Consider the following 8,019-nt stretch of genomic DNA (forward strand, 5'->3'; position numbering starts at 1 on the left):
TCCTCAGGGTCATAAAGTTAATGGTGTATTTGGCTATCTTTTGATGCTTTATCTGCATTTTCCTTTTGGTCACATATGATAATATCCGTTTTGATAATGTCCGTTTTGGCTGTATGTCAACCTCTGGCTACACATTGAAAGTGTTGTATTATGTATTTCCATAGGCATCTTATTGAAACAATACTTGTAATGTGTATTGTGTCACTGTGTTTGTAATTTGAGACAAAGGTCAAATGTGTGTCGGAGAAAGCAGGCCCAATGACCTAGGTGTCTCATCTGTCTTGTAGCTGTTATCTATACAATCTTGTGACAATGTTGGCTTGGTAGGTCTAGCATGCGTTCCATTTTTTACCTTATTATATTTACCACCTTACACACTCACTCAGGATGCCTAGTCTACACTTAGAAAAAAGGGTTCCAAAAGGGTTCTTAGGCTGTCCCCATAGGAGAACCCTGGAAAGAGTTCTACCTGGAACCCAAAACGGTTCTACTTGGAACCAAAAAGGTTCTACCTGGAACCAAAAAGGGTTCTTCAAAGGGTTCTAATATGGGGACAACCGAAGAACCCTTTTAGGTTCTGGATAGCAGCATTTTTTTCTCATAGTGTAGGTGAGTGTAGGAGTCAGGTTGTTCTTGAGGTCACTTTTTGAGTACTACCCTTAGGGGCTTGTTTGGCTTAATTTGTCTTGCATTTATTTTCTTGCCCTTTCATGTTACAGTAAGTGGACATTTTAAACACCCTAAATGTGAAATAATACATCATATACTGATTAAAATGTAGGTGGCATTGCCCTACTAGTGTAATTTACCCCTGGAGTATGTTTATGTTGGCATTAATATGCTATTGGCGTACATTGACTTGGAGAGAGATCACTGTTGCATGCCCACACTTCCCAGGGCGCCTGAATTAGCATGTGAAAATATGCCACTTGTTAACTTGCGTGTGACTTTGGGGTTTGCATGGCTGTCAGCTCAAGCATAGTCAGATTCTCTCTCTCTCTCTCTCTCTCTCTCTCTCTCTCTCTCTCTAACTGATGTACACAGGAAGAAATGAAGGAGTGTGGCTTCACAGAGGGAGTAGTAGAGGAAAGGATGGAGTTCACACAATGCTGTACATATAGATAGAGGGGGAGTGGGGGGAAAAAGAGATGGGAAATGTTATAGCAGTGCAAAGAGAGTGAGAGGTGGCGTGAAATACACGCACCCACACATGCACAGAGAGAGAGCGACAGAGAGAGAGGGAGAGAGGGAGGAATGGAGAAGTACAGGTAAGGAAACATAGGTAGAGACAGTGGTGTGGAGACAGAGGACACATGATGATGTGAAGAAATAAGAGAGATGTGTAGAGAGAGAGAGAGAGAGAGAGAGAGAGAGAGAGAGAGAGAGAGAGAGAGAGAGAGAGAGAGAGAGAGAGAGAGAGAGAGAGAGAGAGAGAGAGAGAGAGAGAGAGAGAGAGAGAGAGAGAGAGAGAGAGAGAGAGAGAGAGAATAAATCCCTTAAATTGAAAGAGAGAGAGAGAGAGAGAGGCTCCTCAGCCTGTGTACTTTGAGCAGAGAGAGGGCACTGGTAGAACAGTGTATGTATGGTTGCAGCATTACACGTCCTGCCCTGCTTCAAAGTCATTCTCTCTATCACTCAGCACTTCTGTCTCCTCCTTTAACCCAACCATAAATTAACCCAATCAGGAGATAAAATGGAACAGAGGAGCAGGGCCGATCTCTTTAAAGCTTACATGATCCCTTTTGTTTCCCTGCAGGAAAAATGAACTAAATCTGAAGTCAAAAGTCAACTTGGGTGCCTTAATGACAGAGATGAGCCGAAACTTTGTAGCGAGCCAGTAGCATCTCATTAACGTGTCTCACAGGTTAGAGACGGTGTTAAAGGATTTCTTCCTGGTCCCTTATTTTGTCTCCCTTCTGAGTCAAGGCATACAGGTTAGAAAATTGGTTTTCTGAGGAAAAAGAAAGGGCTGAAAGAATAGCAGACTTTTGTTATGATAGCAGGTTCTTCCCAAGGCCAGTCGTTCATTATATGAAAGCTCAGGGCTTCTGCAAAATCTAGAGAGGATATAATTATTTTACTTTGACTCACCAGATTAAGGAGCTTGGCCATTTTTCTCCATGGGTAAAGACACACTTAATTAATAATAAGATAGATAGAGAGCACTGTAAGTACTAATTGGCCTTTTAGGACAAAACTTCTGAAATTACACTTACCATCTCACAGCTTACTGCAGTGAAAAATTAAAGTGTGTGTCAAATTGGTGAATTTTACTTTTGAGGTATAGTATAGTAAAGTTGTAAAATGTGTTACCATGAAAGCATACAATGAAAATTAAGGCCCATTGAGATCTAGCATTGTTTGCTCAAATGGATTTCAGGCCTCTTTTCTCCCATATTCCACTATTTTGGTATAAATTGAATGGTCACCACCTTCCATTTCTTTTTGATTATTTACTTTATTAAAAACAAAAAAAATACAATTTTAAGTGAGAAGTACTGTAGGCATTGGTCTGAAGCCAAAAAAGAAAGGAAATTCACATGAGCATCACACTGCGTACTTCGCCCATGCTCTACCAAGGTTTTCCAGCACACAGTTTTGACCTAGTAAAGTAGCTATGTTGGTCTATTGTACTTCCAACAATGTGTAGGCAGGTTGCTTAGGATACTAACCTTCTCAAAAAGCCTAATTCATACTCTTAGAGGAGGTGTTCCCACAATAATGTGATTTGTGCCGCATACAAGGTAATGTATTGCACCCCACACTAAGACATTACCCCTTTCCACTACCTTTTCAAGCTTTTTTTATTATATGAAAGCAACACCGTCAGGCTTGATTAAGTGAGCTGTTTTGTCTTGTAGTAATATGATGCTTGCCTGTATTTCCTTAAACCTTTATTTTAACAATACATGTCATTGAAAAATAAATATATTTCATATCATCATCTTTGGTCAGTAGGTGCCCAACATAACAACAGGAGGTGGTGTGTTGGACACAGTCACTTATATAGATATAGAGGTCTGTAGAGCATGCATGTCTTTATTCCTAATTTATGTAACCGTAAGCTTACCTGTGTAATATTGATATAAACTCAGAACCACTTGTTTTTCAAACATGGTCCTGTTTTATCAATTGCTGTACTGATCAATGGGCAGTTCAGTACCTCTGTCAAATGAAATGAAAGTTATGTGTGTATTTGTATTTCTTTTTGCAATAAAGATGATGATGTTACAATAATATATCTAAAACTACATACAGCCTAATAATATATATACAGTACTAGTCAAAAGTTTGGACACACCTACTCATTCAAGGGTTTTTCTTTATTTTTACTATTTTCTATATTGTAGAATAATAGTGAAGACATCAAAACTATGAAATAGCACACTCTTGGCATTCTCTCAACCAGCTTCACCTGGAATGCTTTTCCAACAGTCTTGAAGGAGTACCCACATATGTTGAGCACTTGTTGGCTGCTTTTCCTTCACTCTGCCGTCCGACTCATCCCAAACCATCTCAATTGGGTTGAGGTCGGGGGATTGTGGAGGCCAGGTCATCTGATGCAGCACTCCATCACTCTCCTTCTTGGTAAAATAGCCCTTACACAGCCTGGAGGTGTGTTGGGTCATTGTCCTGTTGAAAAATAAATGATAGTCCCACTAAGCCCGAACCAGATGGGATGGCGTATCGCTGCAGAATGCTGTTGTAGCCATGCTGGTTAAGTGTGCCTTGAATTCTAAATAAATCACAGACAGTGTCACCAGCAAAGAACCCCCACACCATAACACCTCCTCCTCCATGCTTTACAGTGGGAACTACACATGTGGAGATCATCCGTTCACCCACACTGCGTCTCACAAAGACACGTCGGTTGGAACCAAAAATCTCCAATTTGGACTCCAGAACTCCAATTTCCACTGGTCTAATGTCCATTGCTCGTGTTTCTAGGCCCCAAGCAGGTCTCTTCTTCTTCTTATTGGTGTCTTTTAGTAACGGTTTCTTTGCAGCAGTTCGACCATGAAGGCCTGATTCACACAGTCCCCTCTGAACAGTTGATGTTGAGATGTGTCTGTTACTTGAACTTAGTGAAGCATTTATTTGGGCTGCAATTTCTGAGGCTGGTAACTCTAATGAACTTATCCTCTGCAATAGAGGTAACTCTGATTCTTCCATGCCTGTGGCGGTCCTCATGAGAGCCAGTTTCATCATAGTGCTTGATGGTTTTTGCGACTGCACTTGAAGAAACAAGTTCTTGAAATTTTCCGTATTGACTGATCTTCATGACTTAAAGTAATGATGGACTGTCTTTTCTCTTTGCTTATTTTAGCTGTTCTTGCCACAATATGGACTTGGTCATTTACCAAATAGGGCTATCTTCTCTATACCCCCCTACCTTGTCACAACACAACTGATTGGCTCAAACGCATTAAGAAAGAAAGAAATTCCACAAATTACCTTTTAAGAAGGCACACCTGTAATTTAAATGTATTCCAGGTGACTACCTCATGAAGCTGGTTGAGAGAATGCCAAGAGTGTGCAAAGCTGTCAGCAAGGCAAAGGGTGGCTATTTGAAGAATCTCAAATATAAAATATATTTTGATTTGTTTAACACTTGTTTGGTTACTACATGATTCTATATGTGTTATTTAATAGTTTTGATGTCTTCACTATTATTCTACAATGTAGACAATAGTTAAAATAAAGAACCCTGGAATGAGTAGGTGTGTCCAAACTTTTGACTGGTACTGTATATACAGTTGAAGTCGGAAGTTTACATACACCTTAGACAAATATATTTAAACTCAGTTTTTCACAATTCCTGACATTTAATCCTAGTAAAAATTCCCTGTCTTGGGTCAGTTAGGATCACCACTTTATTTTAAGAATGTGAAATGTCAGAATAATAGTAGAGAGAATGATTTATTTCAGCTTTTATTTATTTCATCACATTCCCAGTGGGTCAGAAGTTTACATACACTCAATTACATTGCCTTTAAATTGTTTAACTTGGGTCAAACATTTTTGGGTAGCCTTCCACAAGCTTCCCACAATAAGTTGGGTGAATTTTGGCCCATTCCTCCTGACAGAGCTTGTGTAACTGAGTCAGGTTTGTAGGCCTCCTTGCTCGCACACGCTTTTTCAGTTCTGCCCACACATTTTCTATAGGATTGAGGTCAGGGCTTTGTGATGGCCACTCCAATACCTTGACTTTGTTGTCCTTAAGCCATTTTGCCACAACTTTGGAAGTATGCTTGGGGTCATTGTCCATTTGGAAGACCCATTTTCGACCAAGCTTTAACTTCCTGACTGATGTCTTGAGAAGTTGCTTCAATATATCCACATAATTTTCCTTCCTCATGATGCCATCTATTTTGTGAAGTGCACCAGTCCCTCCTGCAGCAAAGCACCCCCTCAGCTGGTAGAGCACGGCGCTTGTAACGCCAAGGTAGTGGGTTCGATCCCCGGGACCACCCATACACAAAAATGTATGCACGCATGACTGTAAGTCGCTTTGGATAAAAGCGTCTGCTAAATGGCATATTATTATTATTATTATGATGCTGCCACCCCCGTGCTTCATGTTTGGGATGGTGTTCTTCGGCTTGCAAGCAACACCCCTTTTCCTCCAAACATAACGATTGTCATTATGGACAAACAGTTCTATTTTTGTTTCATCAGACCAGAGGACATTTCTCCAAAAAGTATGATCTTTGTCCCCATGTGCAGTTGCAAACCGTAGTCTTGATTTATTATTGCGGTTTTGGAGCAGTGGCTTCTTCCTTGCTGAGCGGCTTTTCAGGTTATGTCGATATAGGACTAGTTTACTGTGGATATAGATACTTTTGTACCTGTTTCCTCCAGCATCTTCACAAGGTCCTTTGCTGTTGTTCTGGGATTGATTTGCACTTTCGCACCAAAGTACGTTCATCTCTAGGAGACAGAACGCGTCTCCTTTCTGAGCGGTATGACGGCTGCGTGGTCCCATGGTGTTTATACTTGCGTACTATTGTTTGTACAGATGAACGTGGTACCTTCAGGCATTTTGAAATTGCTCCCAAGGATGAACCAGACTTGTGGAGGTCTACAAAACATTTTCTGAGGTCTTGGCTGATTTCTTTTGATTTTCCCATGATGTCAAATAAAGAGGCACTGAGTTTGAAGGTAGGCCTTGAAATACATCCACAGGTACACCTCCAATTGACTCAAATGATGTCAATTAGCTTATCAGAAGCTTCTAAAGCCATGACATAATTTTCTGGAATTGTCCAAGCTGTTTAAAGGCACAGTCAACTTAGTGTATGTAAACGTCTGACCCACTGGAATTGTGATACAGTGAATTATAAGTGAAATAATCTGTCTGTAAATAATTGTTGGAAAAATTACTTGTGTCATGCACAAAGTAGACGTCCTAACTGACTTGACAAAACTATAGTTTGTTAACAAGAAATGTGTGGAATGGTTGAAAAACAAGTTGTATGTAAACTTCCGACTTCAACTGTATATAGTATATACTGTATATATGTGTATACATTATTTTAATAGCAGGACACTGTAAAATCCATTATCCCTCTGAAGGTTATGATTTAGGCTGTTTGAGAAGGTTAGTATCCTAAGCAACCTGCCTACACATTGTTGGAAGTACCATAGACCAACATAGCTACTGTAGAAGGTCAAAGCTGTGTGCTGGAAAACCTTCGTAGAGCATGGGTGAAGTACACATTGTGGTGCTCATTTGAATTTCCTTTATTTTTCGGCTTTAGACCAATGCCTACTTCTCACTTAAAACTTAGTTTTTACACCGGAAGGGAATTATACAACATCATTATACAACATTATAATACAGCAAAACACAGCAATAAAAGTAAAGTAAGAGTACACAATAATGACAAATTGCAACAGAAATAATGTTGTTATTAGTATTTATTTAATATTAAGAGCTGATTTACCAGAGGGAAGCGAAAAACTAAAAACTCATTTAATCCAATATGGAATCAACTGGAAAAAATGTCCATGATCTCTTTTAACAAGACAATCGAGAAAGCTCCTGGAAAATACACAAATAATAAACATGTACCTATCAACTATTTACATGAAAATTGACTTTAAAGTTTACTGAAGAAAAGCCTAGTACTACTTTACCTGTAAACAATAGTGAGTTATTACAAAATATAAAATGTACAATCAAACATTCATTCATCAGATATGTCATACAATTCAGGAATGGCCACAATTGCTCTTAAAGATCTATAGGGTTATGCAGGCTTTCTTGTTCAAGCCCAGTTCTACCATACCTGATTCTACTATTCAAGGTCTCGATGAACAGCTGAGGTCTTGATGAACAGCTGAGTAGTAGAATAAGGTGTGATAGCACTGGGCATGAACAAAAAAGCCTGCATAACCCTGTGGCTCATCAATAGCAATGTTGGTGACTCCTGATACAAACACTGTGACAAATGACAAACTGCTAAAAAAAACACCTGTAAAATACAAAGTAATTAGACAAGTACAAAACACTTTTAAGAATGTATATATACAAATATGACATGGGATAGGTGCTCTAAATCCTTTACCTACAAATGTTCTTAGTAATGCTGTACACAGCTGTCCAACTCCAGTAAAAGCCTTTATAAAATGGCATCTATCCTGGCCATTAAGCAGACTGGGGCTTTCCCTGCAGCACAACTATTGATGTAGAGCTCCACTGCTCTTGTGTGCGTGTCAATAGAGGGGGGTAATCAGCAGCTTGTTTAACGAGTCAACTGCAGAGCTGGTAAGTCTGGCTATTCGCAAGCCTCGGACATTAAGCAGTGTGTCCCTGGGATGTACTGTAGGGATGGCGTGCATCTGACAGATGAGGGCAACAAAGTATTCCTTGAGAGGTTGAGAGCGGGTTTATCCACCATTCTCTCCACCGTAGTAGCAAGACGTGCACTAGTACTATTACACGTCACACTCCCTGTCCCTTGCCACTCAATGTTGCCCAACAAACGCAATGGCTCTTTTAAGAGACTCCAAATA

The sequence above is a fragment of the Coregonus lavaretus genome (assembly GCF_964263955.1).
Source record: "Coregonus lavaretus genome assembly, contig: HAP1_SCAFFOLD_744, whole genome shotgun sequence".
Lineage (NCBI taxonomy): Eukaryota > Metazoa > Chordata > Actinopteri > Salmoniformes > Salmonidae > Coregonus > Coregonus lavaretus.